Here is a 27,946-nt window from a genome sequence, read left to right on the forward strand (position 1 = left end):
CAATCACCAGTACTGCCCAAAAATATCCAATCAGAACACAGGCAAAATGCATAATGGAAATTTCACAGGAGAAAACATACAACGGTAAAGCAGCACAGGAAAAGATGATCAACATTATCAACTAGGGAAATGTGAAATAATATCAAAATAAGATGCAGTATCAGCAATCAGAATATTAAAATAAAGAATAGTGACAGTGTCAAATGCAAATAATATGATGTGAGAAATTGGATGACTCATATATTCTTGGTGGGCAGGTACAATGGTACTGTCAGCCTGATAAAAATAGCTTGACAGTTTTGTTTTAAAACAAAAAAATAGACTTACTATATGACCCAGTAATTGTACTTTTAGGCATTCATCACAAAGAAATGATAACTTATGTTCACACAGAAACTTACACAAATGCTCATATCAGCATTATTAGTAACAATAAAAAACTTGAAACTATTCAAATGTCCTTTAGAATAAACAGTTAAGTAAAGAGTGGTATATCCAGACTATAGAATATTACTCAGCAATAAAAATAGAACACTACGATACATACAAAGTACTTTAGTGAACTTCAAGGGAATTAAGTTAATTGAAAGAAGCTAATCTCATAAGGTTATATTTGTAAAACACAGTATGCTTGAAATTGCAAAGTTACAGGTTGAAAACAGGTTGGCACTAGCCAAGGATTTGGGACGGGAAAGGAAGAAATGAGCAGCACAAGGACCCTTGGAGGGATGACGCAGTTCTGTATCTTCATTGTGGAGATGGTCACACAAAACTACAATATGATAAAACTGCATAGAATTATATAAACAACACACACATACAAAAGCGTACATAACCAGGGAATTCTGATTAAACTCTGTGGGTATCAATTTCCTAATACTGATACTATACTACAATCCTGCAAGTTTTAGTATGCAGGGAATGAAGGAAGGAAGCATGGGATCTCCCTGTACATTTCTCCCTGTACAAGTTGCATTAATCTATAACTACCTCAAAACAAAAAGTTAGAAGAAAAGAAAAAGATAACCTGAATAACATAAATACTGGGAAAAATGCATAAATTTGTAGTTAAATTTTTTCAACTAAAAAAACTCCAGATAGCCTTCATGATGAATTCTACTAAACATTTAAAGAAGAATGTTTAAAAGATTAAATAATACCAGTTTTTTTTACAAATTCTGTCAAAAAATAAAAAGGAACACTTTTTAATATAATAGTATGTATTACCCTACCAAAAACATCACGAGAAATTACACACCAGCATCTTTCATGAACCCAGATGCAAAAATTGTCAAAATTTTAGTAAATTAAATCCTCTAGTATGCAAAAGTATAATTAAGTGGCTTTAATTTCATAGATCAGAAATAACAAGTGTTGGCACGGCTATGGAAAAACTTGAAACCTCATACATTGTCGATAGGAATTTAAAATGGTATCCTTCTGTGGAAGAAAGTTTGGTGGCTCCCTGGAAAACTAAACATAAAATCACCATACAACCAGTAATTCCTCCCCTAGGTAGAGATGAAAGAATTGAAAGCAGAGACTTAAACACACCCACTCATACCAATATTCACTGCAATGTTATTCATATCTAAATGGTAGAAAACCTCAACTGTGAATAAGCAAACGTGGTAACATATACACCATACATACATACCATACAATACCATTCAGCTACTAAAAGAAAGGAAGCTCTGAGACAACATACATGAACCTTGAAAACCTAGGTGAAGTAGGTCAGACACAAAAGGACCAACATCAGATGATTCCACTAATCTGAAACATCTAGAATAAATAAATTCATGAAACAGTGAGTTACAGGAGATTGGAGAGGAGAATATGAAATTACTGCTTAATTTTACAAAATTTCTGAGATTACAAAAATGTTGGAAATAGTAGTGACCGCCGCAAAAAATCATAAAGTTAATTATTGCCCCTGAATTTGTGGCTGACAATGGTTAAAATGGTAAATTTTCAGATAGTGTTTATGTAAATATCAGCACAATGAAAAGCAAGATAGCATTTTTGTGACCAAGTAGGGCCTTCCTAGGAATTCATGATTAGCTTAACACTGCAAGCCAAACAATATAATTCACCATAGTGACAAACTCCAATAGAAAAACCATGTGATCATCTTAACAGATGGGGGCTGAGGAGGTTGGCAGACACTAATCACAGAATGCTTTGAAGGCTTTAAGAAGTTTGACTATGTTCTAAAGATGGGGAGAGAGATATTAACGATCTAACTCAATCTAGCTAGTCAATCAGTAACACCCTATATTTACAGATGCTTATATGATGGTGGCCTGAGGGAAGCAACCAGAAATCAGACATTTGAGGTGGGAAAAATAGAACTCTCAAAGAAGATCAAAGGGAGCTAAACAAACAAACAAATCAGAGGTAGCTTTCTAATATTTCTAATTACTTCTCACTATCAGCATTTAACTAGTGTCTAGGAAATGCATACTAGTGGTCATTATTCACATGGACAACAAAAGAACGTCATGTTCTGAGATGACCTGTCTCATTTGAAACAAGAATTACAACCGACAAACAAGAAATTGCTTTCCTAGGCCTTGAATATTTCATTTCCTTTTAGCACTTTCCAAACTATTTGCTGTTCATAAAGACAAGAGGAAATAAGCCTCAAATCCACTTACAGATTATAGATTAAATTCTTATATTGATAACTTTCTAGATAAGTATACACCACAAATTTTGTTATTTAACCTATTTTGATATGTGAGTATATCAGATATTAACTTTCTCAAACTCAAGTAGTAGCCAAAATTTACCAAATATTTTTATGTGGCGGAAATTTGTGTAGGTACTTTTAGGATCTTATCAGGCTTAATTCTTATAACTCAACAAAATGGGTTCTGTTATTATCTTCACTTTATAAATTATAAAAACCAAACACAGAAAGGTTAGAATATTTAAACAAGGCCACATAACTAAAAAATGTTGGCTTCAAAACAAGACACTCTGTTACAAGACAAAATTCCTAACAGCAATGCTGTAAAAATGAAGCAAGTGACATATTACAGACTTTTGTCAGTTTTCAAGATTATTATATGACTTAACCCTGAGTAAGACACAAAAGTAATGCTTTAACTTCCAGGGATTTAATATTTCAAACAAGAGTTGGGGAGATTAAATTACAGCAAAATGATTAGTAACATTACTTCAGCATTACATACCAAATACAAGAATCAGGACACTAGAACAAATTCAAATTAGAAGATTATATTTTAAGGTTCTCCCCCATTGTATGAAATGGACATTCTATAGCAACATTTTATGTAGAGATACTGCTAGAGGCATCAGAAACACAAAGTGACACACAAAGCCCTACTCTCATTAAACTTATATTCTAAGAGGGTGAAAAAGAAGAGATGGACAAATAAATAACAAAATGTGCTATAAAGAAAATATGAGGACAGGCCCGGGTACTTAGCTCAGTGGCACAAGTGCATTCCTGGAAAGCACATGGGCCTACGTTTGATTCCTGGTCCCAAAACAAGAAGGAAAAAGAAATGAAAATATGAGGAAAATGAGATAGAGAATAACTTGAGGGCTACTTTAGTCTCAATAATCAAAATGTCTCAGAGGAGAAGAAGATAGGACTCTAAATTACAAGCATTTCTGAGTAAGTCAACTCTAAAGATGCAATAATTCAACATTTTAAATATAAGAAAATTACAGTTTATACCAAGGACTATAATTTACCAATGGAAGATTACAGGTTCTGCCAGAGAATATTAATATACCTAATTATTAAAACCAAATGTTAAAAATATTTTCCATTTTTCATGTAGTTTTTCTATTTTCAGATACTATGCATATGAAAGATACTCAGGTGAATGTGTATAACGTTTATGAAATGATAATGCTACAGAGATGAGGAAAAGGCCCACAGCTTCTCAGGGTTAGGGACTTAAGGAGAACAGGAAGTGGTTGTGGTGCAAGCGATGAATTATGTACACAAAACTGCTGAAATCTGAATGAGTGGATTATATTTATGTCAACTTCCTGGTTGTGATATTGTACTGTAATTATATAAGAGGCAACTGCTAGAGGAAATTGGGTAAGGAATCTTGTCATTACTTTTTATAACTGTGAATCTCTACAATGTAAAATAAAAAATGGTGAAAATCACATACTTACTTAGCTTCCAAAATTAGACAAGTTCAGGTGTGGTCAGGGTGATGTGGTCATAGATCACATATTTATTTAGGAACCATCACAATGTTAGGGGGGAAAAGCTGCTTTCAACAAATTTCATGCACTAATCTATTTGGTTTAAGAACTAATCCCAGAGGCAAGGGCAGTGGCCCATGCCCATAATCCCAGCACACTGGGAGGATGAGACAGGAGAATCACAAATTCAGGCTCATTTTGAGCAATTTCGTGACTTAGCAGTGTCCTATCTCAAAATAAAAAAATAAAAAGAACTCGTTTTGGTCAAAAAGAATAAAATAAGACTCTAAGGCTTAACAAGAGAGAATTACATAAAGTGAATTTTTATATGACATATATAATACCAATATTAATTGTAAATATACTTCAACTTTCATCATTTTATAACTAGGACTCAAGAAATAAATTTGGGGGCTGGGAATTTAGCTCAGTGGCATAAGCGCCTGCGTTGCAAGCAGGCAGTCGTGAGTTTGATTCCTGGTACTGATAAAAAAACGAAAAAGACCAAAAAAAAAAAAAAACAAACAAACAAAGAAAGAAATTTATACTGTTGAAAGGAGGCAAGTTAAGTGTCCTAATATAGGCAGTGAAATTTCAGGTTTTCAGTAGGTAATTTACAATTAAACAAAATGTTATTATATTCTCTGGGGGAAAATAATTTTTAAAGTAGAAATTAAATATATTAATTTAAAGTGAAAAATGTCTCCGAAGTCTCAGAACTTAAAAGTCATCACTCTACATTGTTTTTAAAGTATAAAAAATTATTCTGGATCAAAGAACAAACTATACAATCCTGCAATCACTTTTTGTAAAGGGTTGTTATGGTATCACTTTGACAATTTGTGAGAAACAAACTAGAATGTACCATGCAGTACAATTTGAAGTAAATAATTGATATTTTATACAAATCACTATAGTTCTTTCCTATTTCTTGATTAATAATAAATAACCAAGAACCTCAAACAGACTGCATTAACTAAAACTACTTAACCAAAGCAACTCAGAGAAATCTAATCCCATGGGCAGAACAATATTCAGATCCCAGGGGCTGGGGATTTAGCTCTGCGGCATAAGCGCCTGCCTTGCAAGCAGGCAGTCATGAGTTTGATCCCCAGTACCGATAAAAAAAAAAAAAAAAAAAGACAAAAAATATTCAGATCCCACTCCTTCTGTACTATTGAACACTCAGTGTTCCTAAACGTGCTAGTAAACCTCTGAGCCCTGGTCTTCTCAGCTGTAAAATGAGAATCATGATACCTGGCAACTAACACACAGTGATAGTGAGGCTTAATGTAAAATACTGTATTTATGCTGCCACAATCAAATAGATTCCAGCAGTTTCAGCTCAAGAAAACTTTTCAAAGCATCAAAGTGAACCCTCAAGTCTTATTACTCTCCATTTTATTTCTAAATACCTGTAAGAATATCATCAGAAGCTAAGTTATTACTAACACTTTTCAAAAACCAGTGACTAAGACACATGGTAACTTTGTAACAACAGTTAATTTCATGGTGTTTTTAGAAATGAATTCCATAGGAATACCACAACTCATTACCAGAATGAAATAGTAATAAGCTACATGTATGATTAAATCCTAGAAATACGTGCTAATTTATTTTGCTTTCTCCTCCTCCAACAAGAAGAGTACACAACACATACAAAGTGAAAGGTGGTGATGCAGAAAGACAAAGCAGGAGAGGGCAAGGACAAAACTTCTACCGGCCCAAATGCTAAAAATGTTTCTGCTGTAACCTCAGAGCCAAAATGAGTAAGTGATGAGAAACAGACAAATAAGTGAAGCTGTAGGACACTAATAGCCAAATGTTACACGAATCTGAGTAGCTAATCATCTTACTCTTTTAAGCCAAACAACATGGGTCACAAACTGCTGGAAGCTTTATGCATCAATTAGACAACTCTGGTCTAATCTGACTTTCTGCAAGTATGTAGTTAGCAGAGGCGAGAGCTCAGAGGTGGCAGAACACACACTCTGGGACAAAAGAAAATTTGGGAGAATAGGAGCCCTAAAATATGTCTAGAACTCAACTAGTGAGAAAACTGAAGCAAGAGAATTAAGAGTTCAAGGCTGTCATGGGAAGTTTCATGTCTCAATATAATGTCTAGTAATAGACTTAACAGAGAGCACTCTAATAGCTCACATGGCAGTACCAATACAGTCGTATGATTCTTTACATTCATTAACTATATTCCTAATACAATACAAATAAATAAAGGAGCTGTTTTTCTAGAAAAAAGATTTTTAAATTTTCATTAGTAAAGTGACTTAGCCTGCATTCTAGAGTTTATTTACTTTACATTCTAGAAATACAGTAATTACTAAGAAAATAGCCAGAAAAAAATCAAAGATATTTTAAGAATGCATTATTAGGGGCTGGGGATTTAGCTCAGTGGCATAAGCGCCTGCCTTGCAAGCAGGCAGTCGTGAGTTCGATCCCTGGTACCGATAAAAACGAAAAAGACAAAAAAAAAAAAAAAAAAGAATGCATTATTAATAAACAAGAATATTACAAGAGCAATTCAAACTCCATCTTAATTTTAAAAGTCTATATGACTTCTTACACATTTCACTGATAAGCTATAAGCAGAATAAAATTAGATATTTTTATTATTTCTGCCATGTCACTTTCCTTGTGCTTATTTATCTTGTCATATATTCTTTTTCTATAGTACGTAAGCATATTTTTTAAAGATTTGTAACCACTCTTGGATGTAGTAATTGCTCACTCAATAGCACAGAAACATGTAAAATACTGTGCAATATAAACATTTACCTCCATAGTCACTTTATAAAGTGACTACCAACACAGAAATTATGAGGATATACATACATATACCACTTATAATCCATTCCATCTAATAGCTCTGTGGCACTGTATAAAAGAGTTTACTCTAGTTTTCTTAATTTCACATATAAATACTAAAATCTCTCTTTTCCTCATTCTCTGGATAAGCTCAATGGCAGAACAATTATAGCCATTTTCATATAGTAACATTATTGACCAAAAATTATACCTTAATACTAATAAAGGCCAGTGCATCAATACCTCTCCAAAGAAGTTCTTCCATGCAGTAATGAGTCATTTTTCTTTAGGAATAAAAGTTTCAGTCTGCTAAGTAAATGTCTTCTCATGGGCAGACATCTGTCACTCTAACCCTATCAACTACGCCATAGCCTTCTCTTTTCTCATTTTTGAAAACTATAGGCCTTTACATATATATACATATAGTGCCTAATATGGAGCTCTGTTTGTAGAAAAACATCCACATATTTATGATTTACTGTACATCTGTGCTTAGAATAAAAACTTCTATATTAATAATAAAATCTAACTCTTCCTGTAGTGAATTTCACCATGCTCACAGCAATCCTCTAGTTTCTTATTTGGCATAAACAATGAACCTACACATATACAATTATTTGTTATGACATTGTTTTTAATAGCAAAATACTGGAAGATATTCAAATGTCCTTCAATAGGGGACACTTAAGTAGATTATGATATATCTGTACAGTTGAATACTATGCAACAATTAAAAATATTTTTTTGTCTTTTTCCTTTTTATTGGTACCGGGGATCGAACTCACGACTGCCTGCTTGCGAGGCAGGCACTTATGCCGCTGAGCTAAATCCCCAGCCCTTCAACAATTAAAAATGGATAGGCTTTTATTTAGAACAAACTCCAGTATGTTTTCAGTGAGGAAATTAAAATACAAAGCATTACATATGGTATTCTACTTTTATGCAAAACAAGTAGATTTTATTTATGTACAATATACTGCAGGTATATTGTATGTTTTATACATTTAATTTATATACATTCATACAGAACATCCCTGAAAGGGTTATAATTTACCTCCAGGTAAGGAAAATGAATGTTAAGAAAACAGAAGAAAAACTTTCTCACTATTTTCTCTTCTAGTTTTAAATTCTACATTAAGTGCAGTTATTATCTACTCAAAATATGATAAAACTTTAAAACAACTGAGAAGCCAATAGTTACATGCAAAGGTTCTGTGGATAAGACCTGGGTTTAAGTCCCTGCTCTGCCATTTAGTAGTATTTAACCTTATTTAAGTTCCCCAAGCTCCAGGTTCCTTTCTATAAAATGGGGGTAATAACAGTTACTATAAAAATTAAAACAAATCAAGTATATAAAACAATTAATATTTTGCCCAGAAATAATTGTTATTTAATTCTGTCTTTATATGGTGCTGTAGATTTGAAGTCAAAAACTTATGGCCATCCCCAATTCCTTTTTGTCATTATTTTCACTTGGCTATTTGCACTGGTAATTTTGCTAGCTCTTCCAAAAATGTTTGGCATTCAGCTATTTCTGACAATTTTATAACCACAGAGATTGGCTAGACGCCGAAGAGTTAGCTATCTTCTCCATTAACTGTAAGCTTTTCATTCCAGGACTAAACATACAGCATGTGCTTTATTAAATTTTTGTCAATTAAATAGCTGAACATCACAAAGATGGCTTTAAAAGTTTATGAATATTTTGCAAACAACATTAAGTATAAGGATTTTAAAAGTAAAAGTAAACCAAATGAACAGTGTAAAGTTGAAAACTTTAGGAAGACACTCAATATGCTACAGAAGCCAGCCACTATGACTATCCAGCAATCAGGTTAGAATAGTTCAGAAATGGCCAAATAAGCGTCTTCAATGGACAGGCAGAAACAGTTTCTGATAATACAGAGGTAAAACATCAAGAGCAGTGCACATCTCTAGCTGAATCTCTGGAAGCAAGGAAACAAAATCAATCATAGCACAACTTTTAAAGATACGAAATACCAAGCACCTACAACCCAAACAGAGCTACACCCAGGCATATAATAATCAAAATTCCAGAAATCTAATATAAGAACAGAATATTAAAAGCTGTCAGAGACAAGAAACAGATCACTTACAAGGGAACACCCATCAGAATTACAGCAGACTTCTCGGCACAAACCATCAAATCACGAAGAGCGTGGGGGGAAATAATTCAAGCTTTGAAAAATAATAACCTCCAGCCAAGATTGATATATCCTGCACAACTCTCCCTGGAAATTGATGGAAAAACAAGGTGCTTCCAGGATAAAGAGGAACTAGGGGAATATGCAACCACCAGTTCAACTCTACAGAGAATACTGCAGGATATTCTAAAAAAGAAAAATATGAAGAATCCAGAAATAGTGGCAGAGAGGCCACAATGAATGGAGAGGAAAACAAAATGAAGAAGACAAACTGATAACTAATGACAGAAAAAGAGCTCAACAGAAATGAGGCAGAGAAGATTGGATGATAGGAACAGCTATTTTGGAGAAAATGACGTCATAATAGGTAATGCTGATTTAGTATCATCTTGTTTTGAAGTCTCATCAAGCTTTTGCTCTTCTGTCTCCATTGGTCTTAGCATGTTGTAACTTATTGGAATTTACTATATGTGATAGTTTAAACAAAAACTTTTATAGACAAGGAGATTATACAGAAACCATTGTTCATTTTCTGTTAGTTGATTCTAAATACCCTGTAATACTGTCATTCTCTTGAATGGTTTTCCATTGTTTTGATATATTTGATGCTACAGTACACAAAGTTATACTCAAAGATTTCAAGGAAAGAGACAATATGGTAACTACTTTTATGTCGGGATTATCTTGTGGTAAAACACTATTTTGCTTAAATGGTTATGTTTTGATCTGCGCTGTTTTGTTGTTATGCCCTCTTTTATTTCAATCTCCATTTTATTATTTACTTGTTTATTTTTACCCTTTTAATTAAGGGAAAAATAAATAAAAAATAGTAGGATATATTATAGTAACCCACTTTGATTTACTATTAACTTGATTTGAAGCCCTGTATTGCTCTCACCATCTTGTTTTGACTGATGTTCCTTTACTCTGTTTTGCTTGATAGTACCAGGTTCGAAAGTATAGGCAACAGCTGTGAAGATAGTGGGATTCAAAATGACGCCCATTCTGTTGACTATTATCTACTTTTGAAGACCTGTAATGTCTCCAATGTTTTGGTTTTATTGGTTTCGTTCTTTACGGTTTTGTTCAATTTTATTATAACTGATGATATAGGCAATTCTATTAGAGATAGCGGGAGGCATTACGGTAACCATTGTTGATCACCTTGTATTATGTTTTTACATTATCTATTATGTCCACCCTTTTGATTTGACCGACTCTGTTCTGTTATGTCACATTTGGTTTTACTCTCTTCCAAAAAAAGTAATAAGAACTGTGGGAGCAATAAAACCCAAAATGTGTAATAGTCATTGTACAAAAGAGAGGAAAAGAAAGTGCTCTAAACGATATAACTGCATGTATATTTAAGTGTATAAGATGGACAATGATATTACAGAGTTTTGTTGGATCATTGAACAGAACTGTTTGGTCTCACTGTTTGAATGTCCACTATATAAGCTTTAATTTTGTAACTTGAACAAATATTTCTAAGATGACAATATGTAATCCATTATCTAGTGATTTTCTACTGTTTATTTTTTTCTAAAATTCTGTATAATTTGTACCCTTTTTCTGCTTTCTTTCCTTTTCTCCTTAAATAAAATTTTTTTAAAAAGATATGAAATACCTCAATATTGTGCCCTACTATAAGTTCTAACCACACTGAAATGAAAAAGCAATTCCTAGTATTCATGCACACTGAGCCGCAGTGAATAGTATAAGAAACTAATACTCAATTATATCTCTTTTTTTTTTTTTTTTTTTTTTTTTTTTGATGCCGGGGATTGAACTCACAACCTCACATTTGCCAGACAGGCACTTATGTCGCTGAGCCCCAGCCACTATATCTCTATCTTAACAATCAATTCTAAATTTCCTTATTTTCCCTAACATATTTACAAATAAGTTTCTTCATTCTCCAGATTTTGTAGCAGTTTATACAAAGCTCTCATACATTTGTCATGCCCTATCATAATTTCTTATGTACAAATCCTCTACCAGAGTCTCATGAAGACAGAGGTGGAGTCATTGATCATCATTTTAACTTGAAGGCTATCACAGGGTGTATAATAGGTATTCAGTGTTCTTGGCAAGGAGAAAAGGAGGGAGGGAAGAAGGGAAAAGAAGACTAAAAGTAAACTAATTTTACAAATAAAGCAAAAATTATCAGGTAAACTAGTAGAGAACTCCCACAGACATAAGAAAAAGCATCTAAAAAGTCAAATCAAAATTTGGACAACTCAGTAAATTTTACATTAATAAGAATAACAGATAATGACTACCCAGCCTCATCCTACTGATATTCTACAAATAAGCTTATAAGGCAAGGACTTCTACAAATTTTTTACACATTCTGTGCAGAGGTACAGAGGCAATGAAAAGGAGGAAAATAAATGGGAAGAGGAAAAGAAATGAACTTTCTGCATCCCGACCAGATGTCTAAAAAACCCAAATTCTTCAAAAATAGTTTGTTCGTGGCATGCATATATATACATATATATTTGGTGCCAGGGATCGAACTCATGACCTCACATTTGCCAAGCAGGCACTTATACCACTGAGCTAAACCCTCGGCCCACTCATGGCCAGTATTATTAATATCTTGCAAATATGTATGCAGTTGTTTTACTATTAAGGAGAAAAAATAAAATGTATATTCTCAACAAAAAACTTTCACCACGCTTTCCCTTTACAGTATGACACGAAAATTTTCAGATACAAATAATCGTATTTGGAAAAATCATTTTGATGTTAAAAATCACTATTTACATTGCACAGTATTCAGGATAAAGTTAAAAGATTGGAAAATTTGTTTTGAGCAGAGACAGAGAATCTGTTTATTCTCTATGATTTTCAAGGATTTATCTCACTGTATAGTGAATTTAAAGTATTCCCCATATTCTCTAATACCAATAACCAGGGCTGCAAAGGAATCCATGGAACAAGATATAACCCATCACAACCATAAATGCTTTGGGCACTTTCTATTAAATTTCTAAAGATTCTATAAAACTTATATCTTTGTCACCAGATAAATTCTCCCAATAATGACTGCCTTTTTCCCTGATACCATATCAAAGCTCACCCACACTGAGCTCAGGTTCATCCTAGAAAACAGCTTTCTCCACTGACTCAGGAAAAGAGATCAAATACTAGAGCCTTGCACTTCAGAAGAAAATCTTCTCTAAAAGAGAACTCTATCCCTGAAGGATCCACAGTAAAGAGAAGACACAAAACTGTTCCCATTTTATTAACTTACCAGCTTAATAACTTGCATCAATTTAAAGCATTTCATCTATAATGAGCAAACTGTTTGAAAGCTAAGTGCACTAAATCTTTCATGGGACCTGTAAGTATTTTTTGAACTCTTAGCGGTTTGCACTTAATGCTTTATTTTAAAATCATATTTAATCATTTCATATAACTAGCAGCTCTTCAGAAAGATGGATTTCATTTGACCTGTACATCCATTATCCCTGATCAGAACGGTAATGAATTGTGATGCTATTTAAACCACTAATACAGCACTCTACAATCCAATTAGTAGGTGACTCTGAGAACACAATTTTCCAAAATGACTATATTGCTCCTACTTCCTACTCTTAAATATCTAAGACACTAATTGAATGTCCATACCATTTTATTTATAGATCTTTCTCAAATAATTTCCCAATAAAACCACCAGTTTTCAATTCTTACTACCCACAAAAGCTCTTTGTTGGTTCTATTTTAAAGACCTAACAAAGCTGTATATTTAAAGATCAGTCAATAAAATAAAAATCATTTTTATTTTTATATTTATAGAGATCTCACAGATCTCTATAATATAGTAACTAGGTATTATTTTATAATAGAACAGAAAAACTTTAAAAGTATAACTAAATTGTATGAAAAGTATGTAAGTGTGTACATATGCACTTTGCAAATCACCTAAAAAAATATTTAACATTAGTTTTCACCTACCACACCACACCCTTTTGGTTGACAGTATTGGGAGTATAAAGCCAATCATATAAATCACTAAAGCAAACCTGTAGTGGAGAAACAGCCACGTTATAGCATCAGTAGTGGAGAGGTAGACACAGAATCCAGGAATTGAAAAGAATATCTGAGGATTCCTGGTACAGCACTGAGCTTCTTTCCCAGAAGATCAGGTGGATGCTAACATGGACATTGTTTAAAGTTTTCCAACAAGAAGCAACCCATTCCTTACTTTCCAACAAGAAGTTTATTTTATTGAACACCAATGACAGACTGTCTCTCCTCATATCGAACCAGAAGCATGGCTTGTAAATCTTCCTGTAGGGCACGCCTACATATGTCCTTACAGATATACCTGCCTTTAACAAGCCTTAGACTTCCAGATAAGACACAAATGTCCCTTGCTCATATTGCTAGAGGCTATCCATCCTTTTCACATCCTCAACACCATCCATTTTCCTTCACATCGTTTATAAAGATCACTCTCCCACCCTCTTCCCTACCTTGGAAAAATTGAGTCTGTCAATATATCTATTAAAAATTATACCTAAAACTAAAAATCATATTCCACAAATAATTGCCAGCATTTACTTAGTAGGAAGAAAGTTTGTTTGTTTCTTTGTTTGTCTCACATATAGTTTAGTCTAGCCTCAAATTTGTTGTATCTTCCTCCCTCAGCCTCCTGAGTGCAAGGATCACAGGTGTGTACCACCACACTTGACAGAGAAGCAAGTATGTGAGAAAAGACCAAACTCAAGGCCCCTCTGCTTCCTAGGGAAGATGTTTTGATGTGTACTATGGAAAAGGGCAGAAAAACAAAATATGCAAATTGATATTATGATAAGATCAGGCTTAGTAACACATTCCCAGCACTCTGGGAAGCTCAGGAAGACAGACCACAACTTCAAGTCTAACATGGGAAATAGCAACTCAGGAAGGTCCTGTCTTGAAAATTTTTAAGTTTCTTTTACAAAAGATTGTTTAAGGGTTAGGAGTGTAGTTCAGTGCAAAGGCCCTGGTTCGATTCCCCAATACCACAAAAAAAGACAATAAGAAAAGTAGGAGGAGAGTAGTAGAACATAGTATCATTAAGCTACTCATTCTAAAAGAAGTTAATGACCCTATGTGCTTGTTCACAACCTAAATTATCCAGGTAAAGGTAATGGTAATTCTGACATAATATGACCAAAACTCTAAACTTGCAATAAGTTTATATGAAGAGTAATAATATCCTTAAAAATAAGTTACTTGTAATTTCATCTGAAGAATCAAGTGAAATAAAAAATACAGGATGTAATTAAGACTTTAGTTTCCCTACAGATTATAGCAATAAGACAGTTTAAGCATTCTAGGAATGAAACATTTGATGTAATTAAGAGAATCCTATTTAAAAAATAGTCTGTAAAACAGAGATAATATGGACTAAGAAATGGCTTACTAATAACTAATTCAATTTTGAGTATAATAGATACAGTTATTACAATTTCAATTCATTGGTGGCTGAGCTCAAAAAGCTAAAATGCTGCCACTCAATCTGCCTCAACAATTCCAGATCCAATCAGTATAGTCACTTCATGTTACATTGTTTAAATTACAGAATTACTTTAATCCAAAAATAATTTAGATGGGCAGAAAAAAAAAACTAGTAAGACAGAGTTTGAGCCCAAAATTTGGAACTTTGTACTATACTTTAAACAAACTCTTCAAACATTTGAAAACAGCTGCCTTTCCTTCCCTTCTTACTCCAATCAATCTTCTTTTCAAGACAGATTCCTTTAGCGGTTCTTCAGTGATTCAGTGCAGGAAGGATTCCAGAACAAAGTCCTGCAAGTGACCTTAGAAACTTCAGACATGTTCTTTCATGTCTCAAGGGCCAGTTTGAATTGTCTTGAAGGGAGAAATAATTGCATACATGAAGGCTAGTTTTCCCCAAGAAGAGTACAGGGAGGAGCTATTAATTAAAACTAAAATGAAAAGCTTTTGAGCTTCAAAGGACACTGCCAAGAAACTGAAGAAACATCTACAGCACAGGAAAAATATTTGCAAATCAAATATCTGACAAAGGTCTAAGATCAAAAAGTCTTACTAGTTAGAATTCAAATAAAAAAATAGATAAGGAATTTGAGTAGATACTTCAGCAAAGAAGATATATAAATGGATTTTTGAAGCCATATCACATTAAAAGAGATGCTATACATCATCCCCCATCAGGATTTATTTTGGAAGTGCTGATGATCAAGCTTTGTACCTGTTAGGCAAGGGCTCTGTCCCCAAACTCTACCCCCAGCCCATCACCAGAAATACGCAACTCACAACTACAGACAACACTTTATACAAAGTGCAAAGAATAGTGTAGAATAGCTATAAGTCAACAAGATAAACAATAACAAGTTTTGACAAAGATGTAAAGAAATAGGAAACCTTATATATTGTTGGCAGCCTTAAAAAGGCACAATCATTTTGGGGGAATTAATTTCTTCAACAGTTAAACATACAATTATCATACAACCACCAACTTCACTTCCAGGGTAATATGTGCCCAAAAGAAAGGCAAATATATGTTCACATATAAACTTACACACATATATTCATAACAGCACTATTTATAATATCAAAAAGGAAACAATTCAAGTGACCATCCACTGATGAGTGGATAAATAAAATGTGGTATAGGCACAAAATTAAATTTTATGTGGTGCTAAAAAATAAGGAAGTACTACTACATATTGCAACAGAAACAAACCTTGAAAATTATCATGCTAAATTAATCAGCAAGGCACAAAGAGCTAGCCATATGCTATGTGATTCCATTTATGTAACTCTCCAATAAGAGATAAATACAAAAGGAAAGAAAAAACATTCATGTTTGCCAGAGATGGAGGAAAAAGGGAAACAAGGAATGCCTGGTAGTGGGTGTGAAGTTTCATTCAATGATGATAAAAATGTTCTAGGGCTGGGGGTGTGGCCAGAGGTAGAGTGTTTGTGTACCATGCAGCACACCCTGGGAGAGAGAGTGACAGCGAGGGCCAGGAAGAAGAAAGAGGAGGAGGAAGAGGAAGAGGAAGAGGAGGGGAAGAAGGAAATGAAACAAAGAAAAGAAAGAGAAAGGGAAGGAGGTAAAAACAGGAGAGAAAAAGAGAGAAAAGAATAAAACAAGGAACAGACAGGAAGAAAAAAAGGAAAGAAAAGGAAGGAATGGGGGAATGGAGAGGAGAAAGGATAAAGACAGAAAGGAAAAGAAAAATGGAGAAAGAAAGGAAGGAAAGAAAGAAAGAGAAACAAAGAAAGAAAGAAGGAAAGGAAAGGAAAGCAACGAGACGAGACGAGAAGGGAAGGGAAAATGCTCTAGAATGAGATAGATGTAAAGGTGGGCATGGTGGCATGTGTCTGTGGTCCTAGCTACACAAGAAGCTGAGGCAAAAGAATCACTTGACACCATAAGTTTGAATCCAGCCTGGGTAGCGCAGTAAGACTGTCTCAGACTTAAAAAGCATTCCCACACTATTCATTCAAGAAATAAGAAAGAAGAGGAAGAAAGGAAGAAGAGGAAGTTAACTTGAGAACTACTATTGGGCATTGGTGTTTACTTTCATAAATACCAATTTTATTATCATAAAATAAACACTAAAATTTTTAAAAGACTGAAAGTTAATTGGATTTTCACAAAAAATATCAAAAGAAAAATATTTGCCTTCTTCCCAAAATCTCAGCTAGTTAGGAACTGAATTCCCCAGAACAGTATGTTGGATTTACTAACAACCTATAAACCTGAGAGAATTCAAAATCAGTTACCAACACCTCAGCCTTGGAGACCAGATGAACATTTTCTGCAAGCCCTGAGTAACACATGAGTCGAAACTATCAGTTTCCAAATCACCATTAGCACATGTTAAAAATATCGAGTCATAAGCAAACTTCAGACATACAATGTGAAAATGAAGATGTAATGCCATAGTCTACAGCTGTGCCTGGCACATCACAGGCACCCAAAAGACACTTGTTGAATAAATGTTTAAATAATTAACACTGCTAACTAAAGAGTTAATTTTATTTACTAGGTTTAGATTAAAAAATAAAACAACTCGAGCTGGATGTGGTGATGCTTGCCTGTAATACCAGCACTCCAGGAGGTGGGCGCGAGGACTGCGTGCGAGTTCAAGCCCAGCCTGGGCAATTAGTGACTTAGAAAGACTCTAAGAAATAATAAAAATAAAAGAGTCAGGTTTATAGCTCAGTATGAATGAAAGTCCTGAATCTACAATTGGTGATAGGATGTATTCTTTAGCTTGTTTTTGGTCTCAGTTTTCTAGTTTTGGGTTTTTTTTGGGGGGGCGGGGTTTCGTTTTGTTTTGTTTTTTTTGAGTACTGTACTGAGGATTGAACTCTGGGGTCTCTACCACTGAGCTACATCGCTAGCACTTTGTATATGTTCTTTTTCTGAGACAGCCTCTTACTAAATTGTTCAAGCTGGCTTCAAACTTGTGATCTTCCTGCCTCAGTTGTCTGAGGAGCTGAGATTACAAGTGTACACCACACCTGGCTTATTAATGGTTTTTTTAAATGAGATTTTCAAATCAATTTATCTTCATCAATAGAAAATTTGTTTTTTTTTTCTTTGTTTCTAATGTAACATCACACCTTGATTGATATTCACTCTGACATTAGTGGTTATTAAGAAAGATAATTTTATGCAGTCCATTATATGTAGAAAAGGTATTTTAATAAATTATTAAAGTCACTGCCCCTCACCTTACAAACCTTTATTCAGTAAAACAACTTCAGGTCAATAAAACTGCAAGAACTTGTGAGGTAATTAGTTTCTCATACACTCTATAATTTATTTTAGTTAATAAACCAAGAGTGGATATATTAATATAATTTAACAGGTAGTCGCCCATTCTTCACATTCTAGAGCCCTACAATAGATCCAAGCAAAACACAATTAGCCTCACTAATCCATACTGGAGTTCAGCAGAAAGAAAACCACATATTAAAGCATAGCAATTTATCAATGTCAACAAAGGCAGCAATTAGTTTTATTTCATATTTTCTACTGTTAAGCCTCTATTACAACCAGGGAAATTATTTCTCAATATCTAGCAACTATGGGTATTTGAAATACTATACAGGATCATCAAGTGGATAAGAGTAAAAAAATCTCAAGATCACATCTTCTTTTTCAGAAGACACTTTCCAGTCTTTTAAGGATAAGATATGACAGGTTCACGATATAAAGCAGACACCATCAGAGAAAGTCTTTCTCAGTCTCCTCCCACATCAGCATAATCTCCTTTCTTCTGTCTTCAAGGAGCACAAAGATGTTGTATCACCCTTTTGATAATCATCTTCTAGGGTTTTCATTAATAATTACATTAATTTTACCTATTGTTATTACTTCTTCATTTGTAGACATCACAAAATAACATTTGTAGAAAAAATAGAGATAGCACCTGTATGGAAAGGACTTTCTAAATATAAAAGCAATGAATCATAAAGGAAAAAATTAAGCCTCAAATTGTTTTAGTTTCTATAAATCAAAAATCACCTCGAGGGCTGTGTTGTAGCTCAGTGGAAGAAAACACAGCACAAGGCCATGAGTTCAGTCCCCAACACCACCAAAAATATTAAATAAATCAATAAAGCAAAATAAAAAACCATCATAAGCTAAATGAAAAGGCCACTACAGGGGAAATGCCCCATAGGGCAAGTAAAAGGTTAATATTTTTACTGTATCAAAGATTAACAATGTGCGGCCAAGATAGCTTCCCCAGCACTGCCCCACAGAAGAATCTGCAACATACCCACAGAAAAGTTAGAAAAGTTAGTCTCCAGTCCCAGGTTTGTGCTTCTCATCGTTATCTACTTTAGTCCTTTGACTCCTACCTGTTTGTTCTGTTTTTTCCAAGCCCCATTAGACTGAAGGTTCAGATGAACAGGAAGTCAGCCTTTTGTTGATCTCAACTTTTCCCCGAGACCCAGCCTCTGAACACAGTTTTCTACCTGATGTGGTAGCCTACAGGCAAGTAATAACCTGCCCCAGGCTCCAGGGATACCTTCTTGTACTGATCCCAGCCAAAGCCCTGCACACTTGCTCCTGTGTAGGCTAGGAAAACAGAAATAAAACAACTGAACACTGATATGAAAAAAACAGAGAGGATGGTGAGTGGGTACGGGGATACAGTCACACAGGAGAAACAGTTTCTAATGTTGTAGCAGAGAGAATGTTCAAGTATCCTAAATATAAAAGAAATGGTGTATATTTGAGGTGTAAATATAGCAATTACTCTTATCTAGTCACTGTATATTGTATACATGTATTTAAATGTCACACTATACCACATAAATATGTATAATCACTATGGGTCAATTAAAAATAAAAATATTTTTGAAAGAGTCCAATAGAAAAACCATAAGAGTTTATACAGAAAATACCAATAAATAGAGTTTGATGCTTAAACACATTAATAATGATGAGTGTGATTAAAATAAGGAAATATTTTTATCTGTGAGGTTATCAATTAAAAAATAATGCCTACGTGGGCATAAAATTAACAATTGGGATTATAAACTATATAGTTCTTCTGAAGAGCAGTATGGTAATACAGTTCAAGAACATTCACAACATTCCTGTCCTTTAATTCTGTAATTTCATTTTTAGGGATTGATCTTCAATAATCAAAATGGTAAAAGAAAGATTTAAGTATAAAGACATTCATTACTACATTTGGTACTTGAAGTATAAATGACCAATAATAAGTATACAACAGATAAATTATTTTATCCATAGTGTTATTCTGGAGGTAATAAAAATGACATGAGACCTGACCCTTACATAAATCCTAAGGACCAGTCAGTGTTCTAAGACAGTGGCAGCAAATCTATGGCCCGCATGCCACAGCAGGCTGTTTGTAGCGTTGAAAGCTCTAAAAGGTTTGCCATCACTGTTCTAAGAGGTTCTCATTTATTAATTCCTTTAATCTCCTCAAAACAACTCAGCATGGAACCTACAAAATAGACAGGTACTAGTATCATGTCTGTCTTACAGATGTGAGGTCTGAGGCACACAGAAGGGAAGCGACAGCTAGCTTGAGTATACACTGAGACAGACTAACATCCTTAGCTGAAATTCAAAACTCTGAAAAGCTATGAAAACACAATGTTTTCATAAATTTGTGGCAAATTCATTTGTTAGCAAACCTTGACCTAAACTGTTGAGAAATGGTATATATTGTCTTTATCCTACTTTAAGTGGATTCATTTTACAAAGAAAAGCTATAATACATATGGACATTATCAGAAACAATACAGTATCCATACTATGTTCTTTCTATAACCTGAAAAATCAGTTAGCCCCACAAGTTTCAGCCAAGGAATTGTGGCAGAGTTACAATTCAAATCTAAATCATCTATCTGTCTGGCTCTAAAGTCTGTGTCCCTAACCACTACCTGACATTTTCAGACTGTTTCATAAAAGGAGACAATGCTTATGTCAAATATGTAAGTATTTATTAACTACATTCTATTCACCAGACACATACAGATTTTAAATTTGCATTTGTGACAAATGCTACAAAGGGGAGATAACTGTCGTAAGAGCCTATTATAGTAAGATTGGTCCTTGACAGACTAGTCAGAGGCAGACTTAAAGGGAAAACACTTGACCTGAAATATGTAAGATAAGCAAGAATTTCTAAAAAGAAAAGGAAAGAGCAAATCCAGCAAGTAGAAGAACCTGGGCAAAGTCCCTGCTGTCGAGGAAAAAATAGTGCAAAAAGACTGCAAACAAGCCACGGTAGAGTAAACGTATGTCCAGATTAAGACGTTTGTCCTAGTATAAATAACAGCATTTACTTTACTATCAAAAATATCTAGTTCGGAATGATAAAGTATATGGTACTAAACTTTTAGGGGACAAATAGGTGACTTATCAGACACAATTAAAACCTGTTTGTGGGATTTGTCATTTGATGTCAGGAGCTTTCGGGGCTTCTATGGAAATAAACACTCTGTCCTACCCCTTTCTTTTAATGAGAAGCCATGGTGGGTTTGAATCCAGGTATAAGGGTGAATAGCATAACCAAAGTTTTATTTTTAAAACTCCTTCTGCAGGGCGACAAATGGATGGGAATATTTAAAGGATGAAGAATAGGCCAGTTAGAAAGCTACCACATGAAACTGAGCAAGAGATAATGATTGCTTGCTTGAGGATGACAAAGACAGAGACAGGAATAAGTGCTTGGATTTGATATTTGGTGTGAGAACAAATGAGTACAAATTGATTATTTGGATACAAAGGAAGAGTGGTAGGTATTAAAGATGACAAAATTTCTTTTTTGCAACCGGGCTAGAAGGAAGTATGATTCACTGAATTACCAACATTACAGATTTTCATGGACTAAAATTGTAAGTGTGTGTTATCTCTGCATATCGGCCCCAATTTGAAGGTATGAGTATGAAGAACAAATTGAGAAAAGCTTTAGGTCCAAACCTGTGGATGGTTCTTCACATCCAGAGTGCGTTCCTCTGATGCATAGCCTCCAATACCCTGATTGGACACTGGAGTTGTTCAGGGATCAAAGAAAAGGTCCTACTCAGCTGGGGATGTGCAGCCCCGAATATCTCACACAGCAAGCAACTGTCCCCTAGGAATAACTCTCAAGTGCTTTACATTTACTGTTTATAAAAAATTTCACACATAGCTCAGTTCGGTCTGAAATTCTAATCTGCATTTAGGAAATTGAGGCAGAGGGCTTTAATTACCTAGGTGCAAAACCAGTAGGGGACTTTGTCATCTTCTCTCCTCTTAAATGCATCCACGGTATGCAATACACTAAAGTACTAGAAGAAATAGTTACCATATAATGAGATCCTACTATGTGCCAGGAAATTTAAAAAGAAAGGGGGCGGGGCTCGCAATTTTTGAACATCTAAAACAGTGTTACTTTTCCCACACACTTACCCTATAACAAGTTCGCTTTCAGACTTTCAAAAAAGTTCACAAGCACGGAGTGGACGTGAGATGTTAGACGAACCGGTCCGCCAGGGCCCACCCCATATACAAGACAGGAGAAAGTGGGCTCCCAACGGCTGGGCCCAGGGAGACCCGAGGGACCCGCTGGCCCAGGCCCGTTTGCCTTGCGCGTTGCCATAGCAACGGCCGGCGCCCGCGCCCTCCGCCTGGAGCCGACACTGAGCTGCGACCCGAACGCCACTCACCCGGGCAGACAGCGGGCGGAGCTGCTCCCCGAAGGCGCGCACACTTCGCGCCTGTGTTCGCCGAGCCGGAACCAGGAGAAAGTAACTTTCTGACGGGCCAGCGGCTCCGGCGAGGTGGACGGGGGCCGCGCGGGGACAAAGTCCTCGGACGGCGGGGGGAGGGGGGAGTACGGGGAGGGGGGCTCCTTGTTGTGAAGCTCGGGCGCAGTCGCCAGCCGCGAAGCGAACAGTGGTCGGTGTCCCAGTGTCATATGGGGGGACCCAAGGCTGCTGGACCTGCAGCTCTTCTGGGGACCAAACTGAAAATCCTGACTGGAGCACTGAGAACCAGCCATAAATGACATGAAAGTAAAGCTTTATACAGTGACATCACTGTAGCGAGATGATGTTCAGGCCAGTAGTCGCATTTAGGGCCCAGGCCTGGGCATCCAGTCCTTTGGACTGCAAACCCTGCATTGCAGCGGGTGCTGAGATGGCCTGAAAAGACAAAAAGCTGAGCAGAGCATCACTCCTCTGGGATATATAGTGGTTGCCCCTTCAGAATCCCTAAAAGACTGCTGACAGATCAAATGACACACTCCAGGAACAGGCGTTAGCCACAGATTTCTGTGGTCCATACTAATGCATGCAGCCTGCAGAGGAGACTAAAAATAGAGGTTTCAGCTGTATGCTAATGTATCTATTGACCTGAACTACCAATGGCTTCTGAGGACTGGGGTCCTGCTCTGTAACAGCTGTGGGAAAGAAATTCAGCTGTCCTGATACTAGCCTAATTATTTAAGGCAGGTGTTCTTTAAAATTAATTTGATTGGTAGTAAATAACTAGGTAGAACAGGTCAATTCATTTTATTGTTTAGAAGTAGGTGTTCATTTAGTAATTAATTCTGTCCTCTTCATCAGAAGCTAAAAATGACTATGATGACTCTTGGTAACTTCACTTTTGAACTTCTTTTTCAATTATAAATAATCTTCACCAATGTCTTACACTGTAAAAATTTGGGATCTTGGCCAGACATTGTTCTAGAGCACTACTGTACAGGATTACTGTCTAACAAGAAACAGCCTGCAAACATTTTTTCTCTGCCTCCCCTATTTTGCCCCTGTGGAAAGATGGAATTGCCATTTACCCAAACATGAATGTCAGTGTCACAGTGTCTAAAAGAGAAGATAAACTCTACTGTCTGCTTCACTGAACTGTGAAGTATATGGATCTGCTTAAACAAGCAGCTATGAAGCCTTGTACATTCCAGACTTTCTTTTTTTAAAAAATAAAAATAAAAAAAGGAGATTAAGATAAAAGAGGACATAACAAAATAACAGCACAGGTCAGAACAGAACAATTTAAGCAACATAGTGTTTTACCACAAGATAACCGGATATAACAGTAGTTACCATAGTGTCTCCTTCCTTGAAATATTTGAGTATAACTTTGTATACTATAGCATCAAACTTATCAAGACAGTGTAAAAACATTCAAGAGATTGAAAGTATTTACAGGGTATTTAGAACCAACTAACAGAAAACAAACAATAGTTTCTATATTATCTTCTTTTCTATAAAAGATTTTGTTTATACTCTCACATATAATAAAATCCAATAAGATATAACATGATAAAGCCAATGGAGACAGAAGAACAAAAGCTTCAAGGAACTTCAAAATAAGATGATATTAAATCAGCACTAGCTATTGTGATGTCTTGTTTTCTTCAAAATAGCTGTTCATAGCATCACAGACAATAAAATCAAACAACCCAGAATAAAACCATTCCAATTAATGAATGAAAACATTATAAGGCTTCAAAGCAATACAATGGGGAATCATGATTACCACATACTTTTATGTATTCTTACCATTTCTTACACTAGGGAAACTATTCGGTATTTATACATGTTTGATTTATTTCGCTTATGAGTGTGGCCTCAAGCTGCGCCCATTTATTTATAAATATCTCAATGTGATCCTTCTTTATAGCTGAGTAGTACTCCATTGTATAAAAATACCACAATTTTTTTACCCATTCTTCAGTTGGTGGACACTTAGGTTGTTTCCGAGATCTGGCTATTACAAATTGTGCTGCTATAAATATGGGTTTATAGCATCACTGTGGTATGATGTTTTCAGTTTCTGGGAAGATGCCTGGAAGTGGAGTAGCTGGAACAAATGGGACTTCCAGTCCCAGCTTTTTGAGAAATCTCCAGACTGACCTCCACAAAGGTTGTACCCACCAACAGTGTAGGAGAGTTCCGTTTTCCCCACAGCCTCTCCAGCATTTGTTAGTGGTGGTTTTCTTGATTCTGGCCATTCTCTCAGGAGTGAGATGGAATTTCAGTGTGGTTTTAATTTGCATTTCTCTAATGACTAATAGTGATGAACATTTTTTCATGTATTTATTTGCCATTTGTATTTCTTCATCTGAGAATTGTGTATTCATCTCAGATGCCCATTTTTGGATTGGATCTTTGAATTTTGGGGGTCTGATTTTTTTAAATTCTTTATATGTTTTAGACAGAATAAGGGACAGTTCACTAAGATTTTTTTCCCAGTTTGTGGGTTTTCTTTTCACTATGCTGGAGATTTCTTTTGACGTGCAGAAACTTTTTAATAAGACGTGGTCCCAGTTATTGATTCTGGGATTTATTTCCCGTGCGGTTGGATTCCTGTTCATGAATTTTCTACTTACCCCTATGTCTTCAAGGTTTTTATTCCTGACTCTTTCCAAGAAGTAACTTTCAACTGTTTACATTCCGATGCCTAACAAAAATCTGATTTAGAGAAATTACAGTTAGGGAGAATTATTTGAAGGATAGGCAGATGACTCATCCTCAGTGTGCTGAACCTGACCACATATGAAAGGCATCTAAGGAGTTATTTTTGTTTTGTGCTTTATTTTGCATTTAAATACAGATTGACAGGCTACACTTCTAGAAATTTGATTAAACAGATCCCATTAAATTATTTTAAAGGAATTCAGGTTAATTAGATACAAAACTAATTGAGAACCACTAGACTAGAGTTTAATCTAGGTTGAGCCAGACCATCAGAAAGTTGTAACACTTTGTCCTCACTCTTGAAACACTGCCTGTACCAAGCCACGTTTTAGCCTTTGCTATGGCTAAAATAAAGTATCTTGCAGACACTCACATATTGCAGGAAATTTTGATTTCGAACACAGTAATGTTCAGAGGTGGGACCTCATCAATGGGTTAGTCCTTAATGAGTTCATGGCTCAGTGGGCTCTTAGGAGTCAAGGCCAGTTGGAGGAAGTAGGTCATTTGGAGTGTGCCTTTGAAAGATTGTATTTTGTTCATGGCCCATTCCTCTCCGGCTCTTGCTCTACTTCCTGGCTGCCATGAGGTGACTAGTTTTCCCCTCCTGTGCCCTTCCTCTGTGATGCTTCTGCCTACTGCCAACTGACCATGAATTGAAACCTCTGAAACTGGGCAAAAGTAAGCCTTTCCTCCTTAAAGTTGCATAGCAACAAATAACTAATAGAACCTTATTCTCTTGGATTATATTTTTTTTTAAAGCTGTTTGGAAAAAATGCAGTTTTTTTTTTAAAAAAAGTATTCATGGCACCTGTGTATTTACAGAGGAATTATTTTAGGAATCGTGTTTGTATTCTGTAATACAATCCTACCACATTGTCAGGCCCAAAGTTTTTTAGACTGTCTGGACTACTGTCCACCAAAGAGGAATGTAATTATGTGTTGCAAACATATACTAATAAAAAAGAAATGTGCTTTACACTATCACCCACTATCCTTGTACTTATGTATTCAATAACTGAATCAAGTTTTATAAAACATTACTGAAACTGTGTCATGTAGAGTTGTTATCATTTTTTAAGGTTGTTTTCCACCCATTAACTGGCTCCTTGACCACCAACTGAGTTGCAAATTGCATTTTAAACAGCAGTATAGGCTTGTATCTTTTTCCTGAAAACTAGCCTTGGGCCCTTAGTAACCAGGCTGTAGATGATTGCTCCAACAGTAGGTTACCTGACTCATAGCAAGCCAATAACATCACTCTCCCAGGAATTTGGAATTAGGACTGCGAGATTTCAACCTCTCTCCAGGTAGCTAATATGAAAACATACAGCATCATTAGCATAGCAAACCAGGAGTTCTCCAGACATTGTTTTTAACCATGTGGCCTGGAGAATTGCAGAAAAGCAGACTGCTGGAAAGATAGAAAACAACAGGAATGATGAAAAAAATCTACAAAGAAGAAAAATGACTAAAATAATTCAACTTCCCATCCCTGGTCTTGGTATGTATTCTCTCCAAAATAAGTTGCATTCCTGCCCTCAAAATCCAGATCTTTATAACAAAACACACGGTCTTTTGCTTATCTAGTTCAAGTAGGTAAGTTTTTGTTATTGAGCCAAAATAAAACTATTAGATTTATATGGCTATATTTTTTTAGATCCCAAAATTTGGATGACTTTATAAAAAGAAATTTATCATCTTGCATTTATTTAAGTCCAAAGTTCAAGGGCTCACAGGGTTACATGTGTTTGCTTGCCTTTTTTAGCATCTATAGGCTTCACTTAGTCCTTAGCTTAGAGTCTTCTTCATCCATCTTCAAAGTCAGCAGCATTGCATCATTCTGGTTATGCTTGGGATCACAGCTCCCTCTAATTCTAAGTGGAAAAGGTTCCAGGCTTTAAAGGTTCCATGTGGTTAGATTGGGCCCACCTCAAAAATGCAGACTATTCTCCCCATCACAAGGTCCTTAACTTGCTCGTGACTGTAAAGTGCCTTTTGTGTACAAAGTTAACATGTTCACAAGTTCTAGGAATTGAAATTTGAGCATCTATAGGGAGACCTATCATACTAATTAATATAATCACTCATATAGAAAGGTCCATGCAAAAAAACTTACTTCAAATCCAACTGTCAGGAAAACATTCTTTCTCCTTGAGAAATTGACATACATTTTCCCTATGAAGAAAGCAAACTGTGAGATTGATCAAGTCTCCCTTTATACCAAGGATTCCACGAAGATAGGACTCAAATTTATAGTTGAACTTTAATAATTTTGTCAAACCCTGGCTTGCATAGCTGCATCATGATTTTCTCCTGGTCTCCCATTTTCCTTCATTCCCTGTTATCTTTTTTCATTGTATTAACTATTATTATAAGCTGCTTCAAACTATTATATTTATATTTATAAAATTTATATTTATAAAATATAAATTATTATATTAAAATTATTATAAGCTGCCTCAAACAAAGAGGCACTTGTTTCCTCTGCTTGTTAAGGCTTTGCCCACATAGCTCCAGAAGGTAAACTCCCCTCATTCAGATTTAGCTACTTTACTTTCTCCTCATAAAACATTTCCCTGTTCTCCATATCTGAAGAATTCCCACCCACAGTCTGTCACTTTACCCTTAAAGTGCTTACCCTGACTAGAGCTATTTACTAAAAATTGTGGTATCTGTAAACAAAAGAATTAATGCAAGAAAGGGAGGGAGGGAAGGAGGAAAGGAACATGGAAGGAAGGAGGGAGGAGGGCAGATTTTGTAGAAATGTTACGATACAGGTAGATAGGTAAATA

General features: G+C 35.4%; 1 protein-coding gene across 3 annotated transcripts in view; it reads right to left on the reverse strand.

Annotated features, from left to right (window-relative positions):
- The window catches only part of Stk33 (serine/threonine kinase 33), a 206,665-nt gene extending 184,159 nt beyond the window's left edge, over window positions 1-22,506 (reverse strand). For 2 of the 3 annotated variants that reach the window (XM_003462431.5, XM_063256698.1), the window contains exon 1: window positions 22,129-22,375. The gene's annotated coding sequence lies outside the window, so the exon portion shown is untranslated. The other variant, XM_063256699.1, reaches the window with a different exon arrangement.
- Between the last annotated feature and the right edge of the window lie 5,440 nt (window positions 22,507-27,946).

This window comes from Cavia porcellus, unplaced genomic scaffold (genome assembly GCF_034190915.1).
Source record: "Cavia porcellus strain 051 isolate PalLab524CR breed Dunkin Hartley unplaced genomic scaffold, mCavPor4.1 scaffold_9, whole genome shotgun sequence".
Taxonomy (NCBI): domain Eukaryota; kingdom Metazoa; phylum Chordata; class Mammalia; order Rodentia; family Caviidae; genus Cavia; species Cavia porcellus.